This window comes from Gorilla gorilla, chromosome 1 (assembly GCF_029281585.2).
Source record: "Gorilla gorilla gorilla isolate KB3781 chromosome 1, NHGRI_mGorGor1-v2.1_pri, whole genome shotgun sequence".
Lineage (NCBI taxonomy): Eukaryota > Metazoa > Chordata > Mammalia > Primates > Hominidae > Gorilla > Gorilla gorilla.
The window spans coordinates 233,540,846-233,562,483 of record NC_073224.2 but is presented as its reverse complement, the minus strand read 5'-3'; the positions used below and the strand labels follow the sequence as shown (position 1 = coordinate 233,562,483).

Here is a 21,638-nt window from a genome sequence, read left to right as displayed (position 1 = left end):
TTCTTAGGGTGGCGGGGTGGCCCTTGCTGCAGTTCAGGTCACAGTCTGTTGCGGCTGCATTCCGTTCTTCCCAGAGAAAAGGCCAAATGTCAGGGGCCTTCTAGGTGCCTGGGAAGATGTCCAGCTGCCCAATGGACTAGTCTGACCCCGATAGGCTGAGAGCCTGTCATCGGGCTGGAGGCATCCAGGTGAAGTGGTCCACGGAGCTGGCATTTCGTTTACACTTACGTGAGGCCTTTCTTTGAGCCTCTTAGACAGTTAGTCCTGACAACATCTGGGTTGAAATACAGATGAGGTTTTAGCATAGCAAGTCCCCTGGCCAAGATATAGTCACGGTTTGCTGTTGATCCAGTTAGGAGACCTCCGCTTTGGCCATACAGCCTTCCCTTCTGAGCTGGGATGGTCCACCAACTTTTGGAGCCACAGCTGGTAAGGAGACTTCCTATCTGAGGATGCCCCCTTCTCTGGACCCCCAGATCCTGACACCAAGCCAGGCCAGGCCAGGCCATTTTGGTGCTGCAGAATGTGTGGTGGGGAGTAAGAGCAAATTTCTGTTCCAGAGGCAGGGAGGGGACACAGAGCACAATCCTGGCTGATATTCCCTGGGGTAATGTCCAGGCAGGACGGAGACCGGCCCCTTCCTCTCTTTCCCCTCATACCAGATGGCTATGGCCCTTCAAGACATCGGGGCTGTGGGCTGCTCAGGACCCTTTCCCCAGCACCCCGCATCACAACGCATCTAGAATGTCCAGGACGCGCTTCTCCTGCGGACTCCGATGGCCACCCCCATTCCCCCTGGGGCTGAGAGAGTTCCTTGCCATGCAGATTTGTTTTACACTCAGGATGTATTCCTTGGCCAGAGATGGGAGATGGTTTTCTCATTTCTGTCTCTTTTTAAGAGAAAAAGTGGAAAAAGACATCCAAGCACTTTGTTCGTGGACCACTTTCCTGCCTATGGAGTCGTCACCTGGCATCCTTGCTTCTGGGCTGGTAGAAACCAGATGCAACTCATTGCTCTGAGTTGGTGCGACTGCTTGAAAGGCCAGGGCAGGTGCTGATGTAGTTTCTTGGTGCAGAGTGATGCCCAGTAGATGTCCATGGAATGAATGAATAAGCAAAGAATGAACAAGTGATGTTTAATGAGTAGGGAGGAGCGGGTGCCTCTGTGGGGTGTTGGAGTTCCAGGCACAGAATCCACTGAAGGCCGGGCTTCCCTTTGTCAGAGGTGATGTCTGGATGGGCAAATTTGCCAAAGTTCAAGGGTCTGAACATAGAGGCCAGGACTTATTAAAATCTGCTCCTTTCCTTAAACTAGCACATTCTAGCTGTTATCCTGGTGCCATAGAAGGATGAAAAATATTTCTGAGAAATCAGACAACTTCCAGTGACTAAAGCTAGTCTAAAGAATGGTATACACACACACATACACACACACACATACACGCACACACTCTCTCTCTCTCTTTCTTTCCTGTTGGGTGTTTTCAGGCCATTTCTGTGGCTCTGTAGGCCAAATTCTAGACTCTAGTGAAAAACCCACAGACCTGAGTTCGTGGGCTGGCAAGCTACATGTTTGGCTCATCTGAGGTCCTGGAGGGTGCAACGTCTGGGCCACCATCCAGGTTCCTGGGCTCTCCTTTCCATCCTCACCAGGCTCCTTGGGATCCCCCAGTGCCTTCCTTTCCCATCCCAGGCTGCCGCTGCTCCTCTCATTCCCAGATGTTTCTATCTCTCTAGACAGGTTTGGGAGAAGGACTTCTTTGAAGTTCCTGCTTCCTTACTGATCTCAAAGACTCAAGAATGGTTCATTAAAATAATTTTGTCAAGGAGGTGGTGGGTGGAAGAGGTAGGGGTAACAAATCTGGGGAAGTTAGAGGAGTTTAAGAAATCTTGGCGGGGCATGGTGGCTCACGCCTATAATCTCAGCACTTTGGGAGGCCAAGGCAGGAGGATTACTTGATCCCAGAAGTTTGAGGCCAGCCTGGGCGATATACCGGGACCCCATCTCTACAAAAGATTTTTAAAAATTAGCTGGGCACAACGATGCACACCTGTAGTCCCAGCTACTTGGGAGGCTGGGGCAGGAGGATCGCTTGAGCACAGGAGGTCGAGGCTGCAGTGAACTATGATCATGCCACTGCACTCCAGCCTGGGTGACAGAGCAAGACCCTGTCTCAAAACAAAACAAAACAAATGAACAAAAGCTTATGATGTGATCACCGTCGTGGTACCCTTGTTTCTTAAGCCTTGTTCGAAGGATGACCTCTTTTCTTCTTAGGGGAACTTCGTACTATTTATGCCTGAAGCAATCAGGGAATCAGGTGTGTTGAAAATAGAATAGAAATGGTATTTATTGAACTTTTTATTGTGTTGGGCACTTAATGCTTAGTGCTTTAAAGATATAATAGGATCTAAATCTCACAAAATGCTGAGAATCAGATGCTGTTATTACCCCTGCTTTAGAGAGGAGCAATCTAAGGCTCAGACCACACGGCAGATGTGCTGAGGAACCCAGGTTTCAGCCCAAGTCACCAACCCCAGCCTGGGCAGCCGCCACAGCTGCCCCTAGACCAGGCCCCAGATCCCTTGGGACTTCTGGCATAACTTTTATGTGCATAACCTACAGGCCTGTGAGTCTTAAGTGGGTAATTTGCATGATGGGGACCTCAAGACTGGCAAAATCCTTTCCTAGGGGGTGGTATGAGTGTGCTGTGGCTGCCATAACAAAGCACCACAAACAGGACGTAAACAGCAGAAACCAACTGTCTCACAGCTCTGGAGCCCAGAAGTCCAAGCGCAAGACGTCAATAGGGTTGGGCTCTCCCGAGGCCTCTCTCCTTGGCGTGCAGACGGTGTCTTCTTGCCCTGTCCTCACATGGTGTTTCCGCTGTGCACACGGCTCCCTGGTGTCTCTCTGTGTCCTCATCTCCTCTTCTTGTGAGGACACCAGTCATATTGGATCAGGGCCCACACTAATAGCCTCATTTTAACTTAATCACCTCTTTAAAGACTGCCGTCTCCAAATCCAGTCACATGCTGAGATGCTGGGAGTTAGGGCTTCAACATACACATTTTGCGGGGGACACAGTTCAGTCTGTGACAGTTCAGTCATTTGCTTCACATAGGCGGGGTCCCCTTAGGGTGGTTGCTTTTCTGCCTGTACACGTGTCTTAGACCCCTTGGGAAAAGCACAAGCCGAGAGCTGCCAGTGCAGGCGTCCCCGAGGTGCTCACGGCCCTGCGGCTTCCTGTCCCTTGACTTTTTGCTCCACCTGGAGCAGCAGACATTCTCTTCCGATTGCGGAAAGTTTTGAGGCCTCTTGTATAACATAAGACAAGCCTTCTGCATTGAAATTGTTCAAGAATTGGGTTCCAATTTCCCAGGAGCACGGAAAGCGTTGCCAGGAAAGCGGAGTTGCTGGCGATTTATGTCGGTTTTTCTGACATAACGAAGATTTCCCTTTGTTTTTTTGGAACCGACTGGAGCGTGCTTGCCAAAAGAGCGGCCTCAGGAGGAGCAGATCATTTTCTCTTGTTCTTCCTCCTTCTTTTTTTATTCCCTCTCAATTTATTTTCAGGTCAGAGCTTCATGAGGTCGCTGAAGCTGTGAAATCTGACAGACTCACCATCTGAGCAAACAGACTGTCCAGGAACAGGTTTTATTTGGCTCGCTGAGGAGATGTGACAGTCTGGGAAAATCCTCGGTCTCTGTATTTTGTCTTTGCCCAAAAGAGTTTGGTTCGGTTTGACAAATGTTAACCAAGCTACCCCCTCCACGCCAGGGGCGATGCCAGGCACTGAGACCCGGTCCTGCCCGGAGCAGAGCAGAGCCACTCACCCTTGAGGGGTGCCCTGTACAACTCCACAAATACGTGTCCACCGTCCTGCTGGTCACCAGCGCGCACAGTTGCTAATCCGTTGAAACACCTCTGTGGCTGCTGGCGAGCGGGTGTCACCCGAGCTTCCAGTGCCCATGCGGCGCTGGCCTGCATTGTTCTGAGTAGCGGCGTCTGTGTCAGACCAGTTGTTAAACATTCTGAATGTCACACCTGGTGGAGGGTGTGTGGATGAGAGGGGCTCGGTTGAGTACCAAGTGTTGGGGAAGGCCTTTTGGAGGAGGTCAAGACCAGGCCAGATTTTGAGCAGGAGCTCAGCAGACAGGCCAGGGAGGAACAGGCAGATAGTCACTGTCAGCGGAGGAAACCAGCTATGCAAAGGCCCTGAGGCAGGGAGAGCAGGGTGGGTTTGGTGTGGTGGTGGCGGCAGAGGAGGGGGTGGGGTGGCGGGGAGAGGGGGCAGCGCCAGGGTGGAGAGAAAGGCTGGAGTAGGGGCAGTGGCAGCAGAGCAGGGGGTGGCGCTGGCAGAGGAGGGAGCTGGGAAGAAGAGCAGGACTCCCTTGGGGCTGGTGTTTGGTGCCAAAGGCCATGAAGAGTGAGCAGAGGGCTTTAATTTGACAGTGTATGAGGTCCTATTATATTAAATTTTATTTTTTTGAGACCGAGTTTTGTTCTTTCATCCAGGCTGGACTGAAGTGGCACGATTTTGGCTCATTGCAACCTCCGCCTACTGGGTTCAAGTGATTCTCCTGCCTCAGCCTCCCAAGTAGCTGGGATTATAGGCGCCCGCCACCACGCACGGCTAATTTTTGTATTTTTAGTAGAGACGGGGTTTTGCCATGTTGACCAGGCTGGTCTCGAACTCCTGACCTCAGGCGATCCACCCGCCATGGCCTCCCAAAGTGCTGGGATTACAGATGTGAGTCACCACCCCCGGCGGTCCCATTATATTTTTAAAGTATATATATTGATTTATATTCCACCTTTGTCTAGAATGGGTTTAGATTCCTGAGACATAGATAATAAAGATTGTGTCATGAGTTATATATTTAGGGTAAATTATAAGGAAACATAGATTACAGTCAGCTAATGTAAAAGTTTTTAGTGTAAAAAGTGAGGAAGAAGAAGATAGAATGAGGCAGGATCAAAACACAGAATGAGTGACAGGGAATGGGCTGCTCAGCCAGGGGGTGAGTCTCGAGCGGCCGGTGCCAAGAAGGTTGCACAATGGCTGGGCGCCAGGGAGAGGTGTGGAGAAAGGGGCTGAGGGATTACACGGACAGGCACAGGCTCCACCGAGCAGCCGCGCTAAGGAGGTGTGGGGTGGGGAGCCGTGGGCCCGGGTGTGGGGGCTGCAGAAGACGGAGGGTTGCAGGGCATTCGTTTACTGCGTCTGCCTCAGCCATGAAATCCCATAAATTGGGTGGCTTTACCCAACAGAAATGCACCCTCTCATAGTTCCCGAGGCCCGACCTCCAAGTCCAGGTACCGGCAGGGCCAGGCTTCCGCTGGGGCTCCGGGCGGATCCTTCCTCGCCCCTCCTAGCGTCTGCTATTCACTGCCTGCAGCTGCTTCACTCCCGTCCCTGCTCCATCTTCACGCGGCCTCCCCCAACCCGTGCGTCTCTGTTTTCACGTGGCCTTCTTGCAGAGACGTCAGTCACATTGGATTGGGGCCCATCCTACTCCGTTATGACTTCATCTTAACTAGATGACATCGCAAAGCTCCTATTTCCAAATAAGGGTACATGCGTGGGTACAGGGGTTAGGACTTCAACATACCTTTGTGGGGAACACGGATTTATTTTTCTCACTTCCCTAACAAAATATAAACTGCAGGAGGCAGAAAACGTCTCCGACTTACTCACCATTGTGTTCCCAGCATCTCTGGCAGGATGCTAATCGGATAACCAGTGCCCGAAAAAATGTGGTTGTTGAATTTGCTCCCACTTTCTTCACCCCCTAACAGTAGGTCAAATCCGGTCTAGAATTCCTAGTGGAAAGACAGGGGCGACTCTTCCGCAACACCTCTCAGACCCGTCAGTGTGCTGAGGCGCAGCTTCCCAGAGGGAGGTGTCATCTGCAGCGCTTTGCTTACCCGTTTGACCACGACACCACCCCACCTCCCTGCCCTTTATCTTAGCAGGGCATCTCTGGAGAGAATGTTCCACGGAGCACACCTCGGGAAACACTAGTTTAGCTGCATTGCAGATTAGAGGCAGGGGCAGACTACCTTCTAGACAGAACTTTCCAACTCTTGAAAGATTTCTTCTGAAGAATTATGGCTATATCTCCTCCCCTGTAGCCTCCCCTGCTCTGCCCTCTGCTTTTGGTCTTAAAGCTATTTTAGATCTGAAATACCTTCCCTGGACCTACCATTTGCATTTGGACTTAGATTATTAGACATTTTCTTCTTATAAAAATCAGCAAGTTGTACTACAAAGTGGGAGCAAATTCAACAACCACACTTTTTCAGGCACTGGTTGTCCGATTAGCATCCTGCCAGGGATGCTGGGAACCCAGTGGTGAATAAGTTGGAGACATTTTCTGCCTCCTGAAGTTCATATTTTGTTGGGGGAGAGAGAAAAATAAATTCATGTACTAGTCTGCTCAGGCTGCTGTAACAAAATACCATAGACTGGGTGGCTTTAACAGGAGACATTGATTTCTTACAGTTCTGGAGGCTGGGAAGTCCAAGATTAAGGCACTGGCAGATTCGATTCCTGATGATGGCTCTGGCCTGGCTGCCAGGTGGCTGCCTTCTCATATGGTGGGAGCCTTCGCCTTCACCTTCTCCTCCTCCTCCTCCTCCTTCTCTCCTTCCCTCCTCCTCCTCTTCCTCCTCTTCTTTCTCCCCTTTCCTCCTGCTCCTCCTCCTGCTCCTCCTCCTGCTCCTTCCTCTTGTTCTTGTTCTTTTCTTCCTCTTGTTCTCTCTCTCTCACTCTCTCCCTCCCTCCCTCTCTCCTTATGAAGCCATTAATATAATCATGAGGACACTTACCTTCATGACTTGTCTCATATTAATTAGCTTCTGAAGATCCCACCTCCAAATACCATTGCATTGGGGGTTGGGGCTTCAACCTATTAATTTTGGGGAAATACAATTCAGTCCATAACAGTCAGTAAATAGATAAAGCGAATTTCCCTGGTGGGAAGTGCTGCAGAGGAAGAAGTGCTGGGAGGAGGGTGATGGTTGGGGAGGGAGGGGGTAGTCCCTGAGGAGGCAGCAGTTTAAGCTGAGATGGGAAGGAAGAGAGGAAGGTGGCCAGTGGAGGGCCAGGAAAGGAGGATTTTGGGTGAAGAGAACGGCTACAGCAAACAGATGGGAAAGACTGAAGCATGTCCCGGGACTGAAGGAGGTGGGGGGCTGGAGTCCAGAGATTGCAGAGCATGCTGGTACCGGAGGGTGGGGGAGGTGGCAGGAGTCCCATTCGGGGCATGGTGGGGGCTGTAGGAGGACAGAGGAGTCCACGGATGTCTTCTGAGGTCCTGTTGGTCGAGGAGCTGGTTGGGTGACTCCTGCTGCCGTCCAGGCAAGACATGGCAGCCACTTAGATGAGGATCTGGGAGGGGAGAAGAAGAGAAGAGGACAGCTTGGGGATGTCCCTCAGAGTTAGAACCAACAGAGTTTGTAGGTTTTCAGCTTCAGTACCTAGGTCACCAGCAGTGTCATCTACCGAGAAGGCAAAGCCTGGGGAAAAACAGGTTTGAGGAGGCAAATAATAAAATCTCTGTTGCACACGTTACATGTGGGATGCTCATTATACAGCCAAATGGGGAGGCCGCATAGGCTGGCAGATCCTGGGCCAGGAGCTCCCAGAAGGACCTAGGCTTGAGACCTGAGTTTGTAAGTCATCAACAACATCTGGCAGGGCTCAGGCACTTAGAGGGCAGGGGAAGGAGGAGGAGATGGTGATGGAGCAGAGGAGAAGGGGGAACCAGTTGTTGCAGGAAGATGGACAGCCCATGAGGTTTCCCAGAGGGCCTGGCCACTGAGAAGCTGAGATAAGGGAATGGCGTCATTGGATTTGGTGACCTAGAGGTTCAGAGTGGCCAGCGGGAAGTTTTGTAGTGAATATAGAGGAGACAAAAAAGAATGGGGATGGGAATGGAGGAAGGAGAGAGGGCTGGAGGAAGAAAGGAAGAGAAACTAATTTTGACTGGGCAACTATGCAGAAGAGAGCCCACTTTAGGAGTGAGGTCCTGGAGGAGGGGACAGGAGATGGGATCCAGGGCACAGCTGGAGGGATTCTACCTGGTGGGGGGGGGGTGCTTATTTCATGGCCATAGGAGGGAAGAGAGAGGAGACAGGTGCACCTTGTTGTTGGAGTCCATGTCAGCTGATTGGAAGAATCCAGAAAAGGGAGATGGGTCCGTGGATAGGTGGAAGCCCTAGGTCAAAATATCTGACTGCAGAAAAGACCAGTCAGGGAAATAATGATTTTTCTTTCAACCTGGTAAAATAGTTTTCTTCTGTCAAAGAGCAAGTGGCCTTTAAGGCATGTTTATCCATTCCCTTACATTGTGAAAGAGTAAAGCAGTCTTAAGACTGGGTGTGAAATGGAGAAGAACGCAGCACTGGCTTAACCTTGACTGTGCCATTGGCGCTTGCTGGCAGCAGCTGAGCCTCAGGCACCCTGAGCAAGCACAAGGCGGAGAAATGAGACCTGCTGGTGCTTACGCCAGAACTGACTGGCAACTGGGAGGGGCTGAGCCTGGGATCTGGGGCCACTTGAGCTTGACCTCGTACCTGTTTATGTCCTAATTGCTTGCTTCCAGTTCAGCCCCTCTTCTCTGAGACCATCCTCTCCGAGGGGTCTTTTCTCTCGCCCTTTGATGCTCTACAAATCGTCTCCTTTCTAGTGGTTCCCTCTTCTTCTCCCGGGGCAACAGCATCACAGGGGCATCCCTGGCTCCTGGGGCTATAGCTGTTGGCCTTGGCCCATGCTTAGGGCCTTCCCACCCTCAGTGTCTCATCTCAGGTGGGCTGGCGATGCACCACCCCGGGATCTACAGTGTGGGACAAGGCACACACACTTTTGATTGATAAACAGGGTGTGTCATTTAAAGAAGTTGAGACAGATTTTTCTGGTCCCTGGTCAACACTGACTTAGAAAGATCTAAGAAAATCTGTAGATTAGATTTTACTGCTTTCAAGATAAACGTGCTTACATTTTCGACACAGAGCATCAGTAACCTCTGAAAATGAAATGCTTCCCCTGTTTCCCATATTCTGGATGGATTTGGTAGAACTTGCATCAGGCTGCAAAGTGCAGGAAGTTGAAGGTGACTCCTTGCTTAAAGAGAAAACATTAAATATTAAATGTCCATTTGTCTGTTAAGTAAACAGTTGCATTCTTTCAGAAGTCCTGATGCTAACAACATCTGTGACACGGGACAGTCAGCTTCCCAAATGGCTGTGTTAGCCCCACGTTCAGGGCCTGGACTTTTCCTGAATAATAGGTAAAGCCAAGGGAAGGAAAGTTTTACTTCCTTTCTGGGCTAAATTGTCATCTGGGAAGCATCATAGGCTCAGTTTAGAGGAACATGGCATTGTCCTTTACCCAGGTGACTGTATTTGCTATTTTACATTGGCTTGATTAGATCAAGGCAGGACATTTGTTATCGCTGACTCTCAGCCTGGAAGCAGCATCTGAGTTGTAAGCAGTTGACTCCTGCTGGATGGGCACATAAACTGGGTGTCATGTTATTAAGATGTGGTGAAGGGTAGACACCTTCCCTGTGCTTGGAATGCCACAGTCCCCACACGGAGCACCCCCTTACCCGTAGCACCGTCTCATCAGAAGTTGGCTGGAGTGTTGGGAATTGGAACAAGGGCAGGGAGGTTGTTGGTAGGGCTGGTAAATCTATGGCATGGAAAAGGTGGAGGAGTTATCTCTGCTTCCTAGGGACGAAGGCCTCTCCCGGGGCTGGGAAGTTCCTGTCCCTTGTACTCAGAGTCTCTCTTCCCTGGACAGTGCTAGACAAATAGGACTCCTTTAACTCCTTGGGAAGTTCCCTGTCTTTAAGCATTGTCTTTCTTTAAACAGGCTTCAGTGCAACCAATTAGGTTCTTACTTGCTGAATTCTTCTTCTTCTTGTTCTGCTTCTCTGAGATCTGAGGGGGATTTGAATGATCTTGAATCTGTTCCCAACCAGCCTCTTGGTTTAATTCCAGGATTCATTCATTCAACAAATATTTGAGTATCTGCTGCATGCCGGGAACCATGTTCCTTGCAAGGCATACGGCAAAGAACAAGGTAGATAAGTTCCTCGCGTTTATTGTGTGTCTATTTGTCTATTTTAACCCAGAACATCTTCTGAGGGGATCAGTTTTACCAGGCAAGGGCAACTTTTGATGGTTTCCCCAATAGCATTCCCTTCTTATTTCTTGCCGACAGGACCTTGATTGTGTTCAGGTGTCAGTGGCCAAATTCTTGGGGAGATGCCAGGGCCCTCTCCAGTCCCAGGGGATAAACCTAGATCCGTCTAAGCCCATCATGGTCAGTGATTGGTTTAGGGGCGGCCTGTAACTCAGTTATTGCCAGTGAGATGGCTAGGCACTTCTAGGACAATTTCCTGGCTCTTAAAAAAGGGTGTATGATTTCTGTCTTCTGGACTTTGGAAAATGTGATGGTTATGGGAGGCCGCTATGGTCACCTTGCAGCTATGCGGGTCCAGCCCAAGGTCATAACATGGTTGAGCCGAGAGAAGGAACCCAGCTGACATCAAGCCTACCTCCAGACTTCTTGTGACATGAGATGATACATTTTCCTTCTTCTTTAAGGTAATTTAGGTTGGATTTTCTGTAATTTTGCAGCCCAAAGTATCCTACTTGAAAGCAAAAGACATCTGCCCTCGTATTCATGCAGCGGTGTGGTCACTTTAGCCTTTCTCCAGGCTCATTGTGTTGTGCTCAGTTTTGTACACAAGTACGTTCTTTTCTAAATGGCAAGACGCTTAAGATGCTTGGATTTCCTCTTCCACTGCCTCTCTCCAGCACAGCACTGAGCTTAATATCTTTTATGTTGTGGGATATCAATAAACGCTTATTGAGTTGAATTTGAGTTTTACGGACATGAGTTTAAATTTAGTGACTACCCACGGGCTTCTGAGAAATTATTGAAAGCCAGACCTTCAATCTTTAAACGTTGGCAGATAAGCCAAATGGGAAGAAGACTGTGTGGACCAAGCAGGCACATCTCTGGGTGGAGTCAGTCCTTGGGCCACCAATTTGTGACCTTTGCTTCTGATTGTCTGCACTGACTACCCCAATGAGAGGACGGCCTGATCAAGGCATGTACTATTGGGCCAGGCAGACCACGATGGGGATGAACGTGCCCTGTGTGAGGTGCCAGAGAAAATCCATCATGCATCCCGAGCTCTGTTTTTTATTGAAAAATCCATTTATAAATAATCTGGACAAATAAAGTAAAAGGCACTTTATTGGGATTCAGAAAAATTCATGGCTACTGAACATCCGGCCAATTCAGCTCCCAGCTCCCAATTAGCCTGCCAGGGCCTCTCTCAGTGGCAGGGGCCCTGCCAGCCACTCCAAAGGCTGCCCTGGGACTCTGAGTCATTTTCTTATTTCTTAGCATGCTGTGCGTGAAAATCTTCTTTCTCTTTCTTTACACGCTAGCACTTACCGGGTGCTTTGGCCAAGCAGATATATCAGCATGTTTTTGTGCAGATAATTGACAGCGGAGCAGGAAGACACTCTCCTCTAAGTTGCTCCCTCTCTTTGTTCACTCGCTTGCTCGAGAACCCAGGGACGGTGGGAGGAATGGCCAAGCTGGACGCAGGCCTGGCCTCCGCAGAGCTGGCGAGCAGGAAAGGCAAGTTTCAGACACCTCCCGCCATGCCCTTGACCCTGCTGGGCCCCCGGTATCCTAGGAGTGTTTTCCCATTTCCGGCCATGTCTTTATTTTATGATTGTTCCCTTAACCCAAAGGCAACTGGGAAAGATTGTCATTCTTCACCACGAAGAGGCCGTTGTCATTTAGTGAGTACCTACTGCATGCCACATGCTATGCAGAAGGTGGTTGTTGCTTCGTCTCACCTAGCCCTCCCAGAGACCCTCCAAGAACAAATATGAGACTCAGAGATGTTAACTGACTTGCCCAGGGTCACACAGCTTGTAAGTAGTGGAACCAGACTTAGAAAATGCAATTCGTTTTTTTGGAGCCTCACCTCCTTCCATCGGGATCACAGTGATGATATTTTCCAAACTGAAAATGAGATGCAGGGGGCCTGGCACGGGGTAACGGGGCAATCAGTAGTTGCTGGGAGAATAAACACACGAATTGAGCCAAGGGTCAGCCAACGGGACAGGTCTTTTGTCAGCGGACCGTTTGGGCCGTCTGGTCCCAGGGACCACAGGGTCTGTCTGCCTCTCCGTAGGGTGGGCTGTGGGTAGTGGGGTGCCCGTGAGGGGAGAAGAACAAGAGAGCCTGGACAGCAGGCTCTGGGGGTGCTGTGGCTTCTGAGAGTGGAGTGGGAACAGGGGACTGGCAGAGGAGCTGGTAGCGAGGGCTTGTGTGTGGCTGCTAACTGGGTCCATTTGCCAAATCAGCAAAGTTTGGAGCTGAGACTCCAGACTTACCCTGGGCCTAACTTGGGAAAATATTACGCAGTACAAAATAAAATTAAACAGTATTAACCACAGGCCCAAATTGCACCTATATTTTAAAAAGCATTGTGCAGCTGAGACTTATAAAGCCCGGCACCAGCGTGAGGCCATCTTGGTTAATGAGAGCTCTGCGCCTGCTACTCCTTGCCGCGGCCTCCGGTTCACGTCCTCTCGCCCTCCTCCGCTGGGGATGTGCGGGGCCTCCGGTGAGCCGCAGCTCCCTCGGAAGGATGCACCCTTTGCTCTCTGGAGCAGGACGGGCTTTTCTGAGAGGCGGGGCCTGAAGTGTCCGGAGCCGCCAGCCTCAGGGGCTGCACTGGCCTCTCCTTTCCTCTGCCCACACAGAGAACAGCAGCATCAGATGGGGGCGGGCTCAAAAGGGCTTCATAGGCGCCCCGACATCGCAGCTACGGAGGGGCCAGAAAGGAGGCGCGGATATTGTACTGCACTTTCTGGACTTCCACGGGAATTCATGAAAGAGTCTGAATATGCAGCAGCCACATCTGGTTTTATTTCAGCTTGGACACTAATTCATGTTGGGTCCCGTAGTAAATCATTTTTCATTCAGTTACTTGTTTTTCCTCACTTGAAAAATGGGCGTGATACTGGCGGTCGCTGTTGTCTTCCCGCAGCGATAGAATGAGGCTCTGCAGTGATTTCTTTTCCTTCCAAAGTCGAAAGCTCCTCTGGCTTTGCACAACCTTTTGAGCACGACCTTCTCTCTCATCACGGTGATGCCTGTTGCCCCCTAGTGGTCACCAGCAAAGGGAGTGGTTGAGCCGACGATCCCAGGTTGCAACTCAAGACCCAGGCCTGGCCCTGAACCCAGGTCTTCCTGCTGGTTCCGAGGCATCTCTGGGCAGGGTGGGTTATAGGGAGGGGACCAGAGAGGGAGTCCTCCCAGTCGCCTCCACCAGGCAGCCCTCCAGCTTGTCAAACTGTCGCCAGCAGTGTTTTCTCAGCATGGAGATTGTGTGTGAGTGTTAAGTCTAGAAAAATCACTCAGGCAAGGTAAAGACTTGCTTTGGTGTAGGGGACTGGAAAGCAGATGTGCTTTTTCTGGCTCTGAACACCGAGGGGAAGTGAGCTTTGGAAGAGAGGCGCTGACTTGGTGTGTGTTTTGGGGCAAGAGGAAGTTTAAAGAGGGACAGTCTGAGCTTGCTCTTTGCAGGGGCTCGCTTGGAGGCCCACAGGCTGGCTGAGCATGAGAGAGAGTGTGCCAGTCAGAGCCCGCAGACTGATGGCTTGCTTAGGAGTATGGACTGGAGCGAGCCTCCCCCTCCTCCTCCTCTCCTCGAACAAGGTCATCAGTGACAAATGCACAGGAGATGGTAAAGGTGGATTGGGGAGGATTTGGACGTGTTTCTTCTGACCTTGATGGGGCCATGTCCTCTCTATTTGTAATCTTGAGCTAGAACAACTGACAAATGGCCTGATAGGAGACAAAAGCAAACAATAGACTCACTTGAAAGATACAGTGAATAGAATTTAATTGAATTTTTTTTGGTACAGACATTGATTTCACCCTGTAAGACGTATGGAGTAAATCATTAGGGGAATTAATATACATTAAAATGTAGTTTATTATCATGAAACTTTTATTGTGCTTGTAGTTGTGTTTTTAATTATTATTTTAATGACTTTCTATATTTCAAATCGTGATAAATCTATTCTATTTTTTAAAAACAAACGGACTATAGTTTTACAAGGTGATGTGTAGTGCAGAGCTGTTGATGAGTATTGCTCCTTCATTAATGAGAACCAACAGATTAGAAAGACTAAAAATGGACCGACTTACGCACTTTTAAAAAAGCCAATTAATAGCTAACCATTAAACACAAATGTTATAGATTAGTCTCACTATCTTATCTACTCTCTGGGCTCCTATTGGATCATTCAGAGATTGACTCTTTAAACCAAGTAAGTGAAGGAGGCTCTAAAAGTGGAAATGCCTGGGACCAATTAAAACAAAGGATTTGGGCCATAATGTGCTGAAAATACCCGTGTCCTCCTGCCTGGGGGGCCATTATCCAAATGAGCAAAGAGGACGGAGGTGTTTGTCCAAGCTGTCTTTGAGGGATGAAGCAGAGGCTGTTGGCTGTGTTGGTAGGATCAGAGTTTTGGGTGATTTCCCCAGTGGTGAAGATGGACTCATGCTGGCTTTTCTGCGTTGCATCTCCTGAGCCTTCTTGGAATCAAGGGCAAATCCTTGTTCTGTGCTTTGTGGGGCTTTGTGGGTACCCTGCTCTACATGGAAATCAGCCCTATGACCACTCTCAATGCTGACCTGTCCCAGCTGAGCTGAACGACGTGTGGTTTTACTGTCATGACAATATGTCCTCAGTTTTCCAATTCAAACATCTTATTTCAGATACTTGGTTCCATTAGCCACATGGGGGCTTATACCATCTTCCTCCCTGGCTGTGTGCTGGTTGGCTATTTCTGACTTTTGAGGTTGTCAGGCAACATGTCTGGGCAGCCAGAGGCAGGGGAGTATGGATGCGAGGTGTGTGGGCTCTGGAGGCACGCATCCCAAATCTGAAACCTGGCACCAGCATTTATTGTGCGACCTTGAACAGATTTACTTGCTCATTCATTCATTTATCCATTCATTTCTTCATTCAATATTTATGAAATCTGGGTGCTGTTCTAGGGATTGGAGATATAGCAGTGATCAAAATGGAGAAAAATCTCTGCATTCCAGTGAGGACTAGAGAAAGGCATTCAACAAATAGTATAGCAAAATGCAGAGTACACTGCAGAACGTCAGGCAGGACTATCGACTGTGGAGAAAAAAGAAAGTGGGGTGGAGGGCCAGGCAGTGTGTCAGGGGATGTTGCTATTTCACAGGGTGGTTAGGGAGGCCTTACCCAGAAGGGAACATTTGAGCTGTGACCCAGAGGAAGTGAGGGAGTGAGCCAAGTAGGATTCTGAGGGAAGAGTTTCTTCTAGGCACAAGGGATGCAGGTGCAGAAGCCCTGGGGCAGGAGCCTGCTGTCTGTTCAGGGAGTAGCAAGGGGGCTGTGTGGCTGGGTGGAAGGAGTAGATCAGAGGAATCCTGGGGCCAGATCATGCAGGACAGATAGGTCATTGGGAGGACCTTGGCTTTGAGTCTGGGTGAGATGGGCGCTCCTTTAAAGGGTCCCCCTGACTAGTGTGAAGAAGCAAGAGTGTAGGCAGGGAGATCCAAAAGGCAGATGCAGTCATCTAGATGGGAGGAGGTGCTGGTAGCTTGAACCAAGGGGGCAGCAATTAAGATGGGAGAAGTGTTGGATTTTGGCCATATTTTGAAGGTAGAGTGAACAGATTTGCTTCTAATGTTTCCAAAGGAAAGGGGACAAGGATCAGTCTCAGATGTCTGGCCAGAGTCACTGGCAGGGTGGTGCTGTCATCTACTGAGGTGGGGGAAGCTACAGAAAGAAGGGGTGTGAGTGTGGGTGTGATGGTAGGTTCATGTGTGAAGCATGTAAAGTTTAAGATCCTAGAAGATATTTGGATGGAATTGTTTAATAGGCAGCTGGATATAGGAGCCTGGAGTTCAGAGGGAGAAGTTTAGGCTGAAAACGTAAATTTTGGGGTAGTCAGTGCAGAGATGACGTTTAAAGTTCTGAGTCTGGGTGAGATGACTGCGGAGGGAGTGGAGATGGTGAACAAGGCCCAGGGGAGATTTGGGGCAATCTGATGTTTAGAGGACAGGGGGATGAGGAAGAACCAGCAAAGGAAACTGAGAAGCAACAGCCAGAGAAAGCAGAAGGTCAAGAGAGAGTGAGCTTGTTAGAGGCTAAGTGAAGATGACATTTCAATGAGGAGAGAGGGTTATCAAAAGATGCTAGTAGGGCAAGTAAAATTAAGATTAAGAATTTGCCATGGGCTTTGGCAATGTGGAAATTATTGATGACCTTGACAACAGTTGTCTTGATGGAATAGTGGAGGTAAAAATCTGAAAGGAATGGGCTTGGGAGAGAATGGAAGGAGAGAACTTGGAGGCAGGCAATATAAACACTCTGCAAAGGAAGTTTGCTTTGAAGGGGAGTATAAGGATGGAATAGTAACGTTTCTTAACTCTTAAAATTCAATTTCCTGATCTGTAAAATGGAGACAAAGACAACACCTCTATCACAGAGTTACCAGGAAGATTAAATGAGATGTTATTGGAAACTCAGTGCTCAACACATAGTAAGGGCTTAAAAGGTTTGCTGGTACTGACTGCTGCCTGTCTGATTGAGGAGTGGGCAGGAGGATCTGCCCTGGTGTTTCTGTGTCCTGGGTTTTTGAAGGTAATCTCTGTTGCTCTACCCTCCTGGGGTTGGAAGTCAATCACAAGTTTGGGTAAATTCCCCATTTTTGGCAGTTGTGAAATGACAGAAAGATCAGAAAGTCAGAAATCCCACACTCCTGCTAAGTGGTGGCTTATCTGTATGGCTGTGCAAATGAAGCACGCTGCTTCCCTCATTCCTGTATTCAGTTTTATTGCTTGTCTTGCAAAATGGCACATTTCAAGATTAAAGCCATTTTGACTTTGAGTTACTGTCTTTGAAGTATAGGATTTCCTAATTATAAAAACACATACTAATTGTAGAAAAATAGGAAAATAGAAGAAAATAGGCAGAAAAGAAATTTATCTAAGGCCTCCTACCCAAATCCAACTGCTGTTAATGTTTTAGTGAATTTGCTTCCAATACTTTTATGAACTCCTTAAAAACATATTTGAGATAATACTGTTATATAGTGTTGTATCTTGCTTTTTCTCCTCAATGTTATTAGTGTAAGCATTAAGTTCTTCATTAATGTTTTTAATGGCTATGTGCCATGGAATCTTTACATTTTCCATCTCAACTTATATCCAAGTGAAATGGTAGGAATAGTTAACCCTTTTATAGCATTCACTGGATTCCAGGCCCTGTTTTAAGTACTTTACATAAATTAGCTCATTTAATTCTCATAACCACCTTCTCACATAGGAACGATCATTATTCCCAGTTTACAGTTAGAGCCTTTAACACACATTAAAGCCTTTCATTGGGTGTGAGGACCAAGGATGAAGGGACAGACACCCTTTAGCAGACAGTGTTGCCTTCCATGTGAGGGCTCTGGTGAGCTGGCATGCAGTCATGTTCTTCTTGAAACCCCTGTGGAGCTGGAAGTAGAGCTGGAGACATGCCTCCTACTTAAACTTTTCAGGAAGAATATCCAAACAGTTTTGGTAACTGTTAAGTGAAAACAATAACAACCTATTCCCAGCTCTCCCTTCACAATCTCTTAGTGGTTCTTATTCTGTATTTCTCTTGATTTACATCTTGTGTTCTCTCCTACCGCTGATTCTTGGTCACAACTTTGGTCATAATTCCTGCAAAAAGTGGTCGGGAGTCTTCAGTGTCCAAGGGTGGGAAGAAAAAACGGCCCTAGAGCAATGGTTTGCCAAAGCTATGTCCTTAGCAAGTCGCCAGAAATGTTATTTCATGTTATAACCCAGAACACATATACATATATTCATTTATGATGATAATATCTGGACAGAAGTTTCAGGAAACAATGTTACCTATGGTGCACTTTGATACTTTCCACTCCACTACGTTCCATTTGATTAAAACAATACCAATTTCCACTTTAAATTGGTTTCGGGACTCACTGGTTACCACAAACTGCAGCAGTCAAATTGCTGCCCTGGAGCACAGCGTTGGTTCAGCACCAAGGACAGCAGCCCACCGCTCCCTTCCCGGCCATGTGCTCTCCCTTCCCTGCTGTCACATTTTGGTTCCTTATTCTGACTTCTCCAGCCTGTGTTCACCTGGCTCTTCTTTGACTTCCCGTGGTGCACTTTCAATCTCAGTGATTTTTTTTTTTTTTTTTTTTTGAGACGGAGTCTTGCTCTTTCATCCAGGCTGGAGTGCAGTGGCACTCTCTCTGCTTACTGAAACCTCCACCTCTGGAGTTCAAGTGATTCTTGTGCCTCAGCCTCCCGAGTAGTTGGGATTACAGGTGTGTGCCACCACGCCCGGCTAATTTTTGTATTTTTAGTAGAGACGGGGTTTCATCATGTTGGCCAGGCTGGTCTTGAACTCCTGATCTCAGGCGATCCACCCACCTCGGCCCCCCAAAGTGCTGGGATTACAGGCGTAAACCACCACGCCCAGCCCAATCTCAGTGATTTTAGACCCTAACTTAGGTGCCTGGTCTTCGTAGATCATAAGCTTATTGGAGAGAAGACCTAGGCTTTCACTATGGCTTATGTTCCCTTTAATGCTTGACCCAGATCTCCAGGGAATTAGTGGAACTTTAAAGATGAGGATAAGGATAATGCATCAGGGTTCCTCTCCTGGGAGTGTCGCTGGCTGCAGATCTGCTGGGACTGACTTTGTAGACTGTCATCACGTTGGACAAGAAGGGCCTCGTTTTATTGGAACCTCTTTCTTTTTCACAGGACTAGAAAAAAAATTTAGTCCTCCTCCTCTTGCTATTGCTCTGTTGTAACCCTTTGAAAAGCAAGCTCCCTTTTTATGGCTTTGACATTATGTGCATCGCTGCATCACAAGGTTTTCAGGAAGATATATTTGATTGTGTTTTTTCCCTGCAGCCCATGCTGCTCTTCAGGTGACACAATATGAGCTTTTGCGCTCCTTATCTTTCATCTTACTCCTTGATAACATCAACGAGCAAGAGAAGAGGAATAAGATATCTCTTCTTTTCTTTCTAATAAAATCTGAGGTTCTAAGGATAGGGCCCATCTGGTTAAAGGGAAGACTGATATAGACTTATCAGTGGTCAGTTTTTTGACACATCCACCATTTTTAGTTTGAACTAAGTCCTCACGTGGACCCAGGCTCATGTCTTTGGGAATGGGGCACTGGCGTGATTGATTAATAATATGTGAGTGTTGGAGCCCAGTCCCATTCTGCTTTCCCAAGGGATCCTTGCAGTGGCAACATAGCAGCGGGCCTTCTGAGTCATGTGTCATTTAGGAGGGCTGTGTTCATGCATATGTTAAGGTCTTCTGAGACCGACCTCTACTCCTCTTCAAAGCAGGGTAGAACAATTACCTCTGTAAAATTCATGAATTCTCCTCCTGTTTACTCTTCAATTCCAAATGCTCAAAGCTGGGGTGCTTGTTTGTCATGTGGGATTCACGATCACAGGTGTTAGCAAATAGAGGTGGTGACTAATCTGAACTTGTCTTATGAAGGCGGGTTATGAAATTCAAACACTATTGAAATCCAAACACCTTTCATCTATTAATGGCCACCAGTGGCCTATAATCAAGTCACACTCTGTTAGCTACACAATTACCTTGTTTGTTTGAAGTGTGAATTAAGGATTTGAGACATTTGCTAATGAATCTTACTTGCTCCCTACTTTGGCTGAAATCCCTGTGTTTTCCAAATGCAGGCAGTTCTGGAATTTAAGGAAAGGTTTTTTTTTTTTTTTTTTGGATCCTATTTTCTCCCTGTGTGAAAGAAGCTTCTGTTTTGCTTTTGCACAGATGGAAAGAAGCAGGCTCTCACACCCTCCTTTCCCACTGGACTCTGCCTTGATTTCATTCTCAGTTTTGTAACTCGTGGAAAGTGCCTCCCCGTTGCTGCAGTTCTAATGGCTCTCTCTGCTTGAGTGTTGTACCCCTTGTATGGGAGCAGAGGGGAGTGGTGGAGTCTCCCCGTTTGCCAGCCTCCTTTGATTCTCTCTTTGTTTGTGACTCTTCTCTGGAACGAGTTTCTTTTGTAGATAATGGGATTCCATTATGGGGTGTTAGGGCTTCTCTGGAGCTGTCGGCTGTGAGGGAAGATAGGAGGTTTTGATCAATGGTTTCTGCTTGTATCTTGGATGTGTTAATATTAAGATGGCTGGCTTCTGTTTTTATTAGTTTTATTGGATTTGTGTTGGGGGAAGGGTTAGGATGAGCATCGGTGTTGTTCTGCAAGGAAACATGGTTGCTCGGAGTTAGGTGGCTCTGCTATACTTGGAGGCTGGAAGGGCCTGGAGCGAGGCAAAATGCCCACTTCTGCTGTGTTCCTGTAGGCACCAGAGCTGTTGTCTGCTACCATGAAAGCCTTTTCTGACTTCTTTGAATGACATACGACCCATTTCCAAAGGGCTGTATTGGTTAATGTTCTAAAGCAGAGGTGTTAGTAGAGCTTTTCAGCATTGTGGGTGGGGTTATTTATGGGTGGGAAGAGCTTGCGTGCACACACACACACACACATACACACACTCTGATATAAATTCCTGATTTATTTAGCCATGGATTCAGAATTTATCTCAAAGGGACGTGGCTACACAAAGACCAAGTGGATGCAGCATATTTTTGCATAGCTTATCCCTTGTCCTTAGTTCTTAATGGGAGTTGGCAGTGTGTGGCTGTCAGTGACACTTTCTACACACATAGAATCCTGCCAAGGTTGAAGAAGAAGCCAAATTCTTGCAACACTACTTCTGTTTTATATTCAGGTTTATATCACTGTTCTGGAAGGACTTATAACAACAATCTGTGCTCTTTTAGGCTCTTCTGATTCTTGAACTGAACCTTCAGATCAGCAAGTCTGCATCTTCATCTGGGGGTAGAGGTGAAGGGGGGTTGGTGTTAAAGAAGGCAGAATCAGTATTGAGTCGTCTTCAAACACTCTCTCTCCCTCTCACTTTTTGTTATTTGAGAAAATCTGTATCTCTACAGGCTTATGATAGCCTGTCTCTGAGACAACAATGGCACCCTCAAAGTTTTAACCCTGTTTCTTTAGGCTGGCTATGTCCTTCACTGAAAGATTGCTGACCTCTCAAAGAATAAAATAAAAGTCTAAAAATTTATGATGAGACTTTTGCCACTGGCTGTGATGGAATAACTAGGACTAGATTCATCCTCTTGCTACAAACAATTATAAAACTGGATAAAACCTGTGAAATAAATATTTTCAGCTATTAGATGATAGTCAGAGTAGGACTGTGGTTGCTAAGAGAAGACTGTAAACCATACAGTCACTTTGTATTTCTGCATGGAGGCATTTCAAGACTGTATCTTCAGGGAGGTATTCCAAGAAGAGTACAGTGATCTTGTTGAGTTGAGGAGACAGATATCAGAGTTTGGAGAGGTTGATACATCTAGAATTTGCAGGGCAGAATATCATACAGGAGAAGGCCTGGCAAAGAAAGTGCTCTAGAAACTTTTATGGCTCTCCTGGGTTGTTCT

The 21,638-nt window shown here is 47.8% G+C and overlaps 1 protein-coding gene across 13 annotated transcripts in view; it reads left to right on the top strand.

The window, feature by feature from the left end:
- Positions 1–21,638, top strand: part of CAMTA1 (calmodulin binding transcription activator 1) — a 986,830-nt gene that overhangs the window by 272,751 nt on the left and 692,441 nt on the right. The gene's annotated exons all lie outside the window — the stretch shown is intronic.